Below are 2528 nucleotides of genomic sequence, written 5' to 3'. Positions count from 1 at the left end.
TGCGACCGTAGCAGTCGCGCGGTTCCGGACTGCGCGCCTAGAACCGCCAGACCACCGCGGCCGGCTCTAAGGTTTGTGACAGCTGGAGTTTTTATTATCTGTTTTCTAGTGGTGTGCGAAGACAGCTGCCAGCATTAGTGTGGGAGGAACCGAGAGGTGAAACCAGAATCACTAATTAATACCGGCATGAAAACAGTAGGAACGCAGAAGTCTTTCTGTGGATCCCACAGAGTAGAGTTTCAACTCTGGAACTTCCAGACTGGTTTGTACAGCCGGTACCGCTGAAGACAAATGTTATCTTAAATAATGGTTCACTGATGGGCACGTCGAGGTTTCAAGTGACTCAGTTTTATTACCCCTGCTGCACCCACGTGTCTACTAGCTTCCACTCGTAAGAACTCATAACACATCAGTTTTCTAGGTTTGAGAACCCTGAGCAATGGCATTCAAGCAGGAGGTCCCCACCCTAGCAAAGGAGAAGTAACGGAAATGAGCCTCACCCCCACCAAATGCCGTACATCTGTCAACTGTTAACAGTATTTATACGATTAAAAACAAGAAACCCTGCCGTGTTGCGACGCACGAAGGAAGACGAGCAGAATAGCCCCATGCTGCCCTAAGAAGTCCGTCCTCAGGGGAAGTTGCGGAAGAAATATTGTAGTCCATAGAACCTCACGTTTATTTTCAATGGACAGTTTTTGTGGGCTTGAATCATAAATGGTCCAAACCCATGACCATGGATTTCTGGCCAGTGGAATAGTACTTTTGATTTTCGCCTCTCGCCTCTCCGCAGTTGGCCGTGGTGGCAGTATGCTACTCGTAGGACTTGACATTTTTACGAAGTCCCACTCCACCACCTTCGTCTTTCTTGGATGAGCCAGATGAGGTAAATTACGAATATATCAGAGGTGTAGAAAAATAGTTGAAATGATTGATTGTATGAAGCTTGCTACATGCTGCTTATGCTGAAAGCCAGAAAATAGACAACTGCTGGAATATGATGTTGGTTCCTTGGGATTTCCCTTTGTCTGAAGATTTCTCAACTATTGAGTGTAATAAACGTCGTCCCTACTATATTACACAAAATCACTTCAATTTTCAGCGTTAAACTTGCAGCAGATAGGTGTTCACCGCTCGCAAGCCTAAAGGTAACGCATATACCTATCGTTGATAACAGTTTGGCAAGAGGGAGACACTGGGCAGCTAGTTTGGATGGGTGGAGATATTGGATGGCTTCTAGTAACGCAAAATTCATTCAGTACATGTTCATGAAATGTTGCGGCAGACTTTGCGAGGTGCCGGGGCTAGCAGTGTATTTAACACTAAATTCTTCTAGAATCTACAAATGTAAATGATGCTCTAAGGCCCCCCCTATTCTAACTCCGACTTTTGCTGCTGCACATGGATTAAAAAGATACGCGAACTGACTATAACAAACCCTGCAAGTGGAGTAGAAAAAGAGTTTGGCACCTGCAATAATTTAATTTGATAAATAAGTTAAATAAAGGAAGGTTTCATTAACGTAGTGAGAAATGATAGGGTTGCTCTACCGATTAACAGAATGAAAGTTCTGTCCAAAATAACAATACGATTTATTAAGACTAAACACAAAATAATAGACAAAAACACATGAAACATTTACAATACATCAAATTGGCTCAAATTGGATACTCAAATAAACGCTGGGAAGGTGAAGTTGTCCCTAAACTAGATTGTGACGTTTATGACGAATTGGTATGTGGAGCCAATTCCTAGCAACTCAAATCTTCAGAGAGACACACTGATAACCCAACATTAATTGCTGCTACATTAGTGAGAACTCAGACAATGAACACCCAAGATAGAACAAAGTTAGAAAAGACGAACAGGCGCGCTCTGCTGAGCTCTGATTATCGCCTAGCAAAAATGCCTGCTTTGCCGGTGCTGCGGACGTACATTACCAAGCTGTCTTCTCAGCTGCAAGGACACGATCTGGCGTACTGGAAGCGATGGCTGGTTGCTTCGACGTCCCGTCGTGGTGATGATAATGTCGCGAGTATAGCCCGAAACAAATTGTCCTGGTCTGGTTGTTCCAGACTAAAGACTTCCTAGCAATACAAATGCACCTCTGAGGGAGACGAAGAAGGCTCGCCACACAATCACCGACGGTACAGTGATTGATTTTAACAAGCGAAGTCACACAGTAACTCCAATACAGTCAACTTTAGCCAAAACTGCTCAAGACAGACAACATAGGCCTCTTGTATGCAGAACGCTCAATTGTCAACTGTACTCGGAAAGTTACGTTGAAGTCGAAACTTCAGCAACTTCGTCAAGCAGTTACAATTAAATAAACGTATATTAGACAGCCAACGGAAGCAGGCTGACCAGAGCAGCGAGAGCTCAGTCTTGTAACCTACTCCGACCGAAAGGCGAGAGCCGACTACTCACAAGAGCACCCGTACAAAACCGAACACAGAACATCCCCGCCCCCACAACAGTGGCCGTGGTTAACCGTTCCAATCAGCAACTCGAAAACTGGCGGAAAA

The sequence above is a fragment of the Schistocerca piceifrons genome, chromosome X (genome assembly GCF_021461385.2).
Source record: "Schistocerca piceifrons isolate TAMUIC-IGC-003096 chromosome X, iqSchPice1.1, whole genome shotgun sequence".
NCBI lineage: Eukaryota > Metazoa > Arthropoda > Insecta > Orthoptera > Acrididae > Schistocerca > Schistocerca piceifrons.
The sequence above is the reverse complement of the archived record's forward strand: the minus strand, read 5'-3'. Positions refer to the sequence as shown.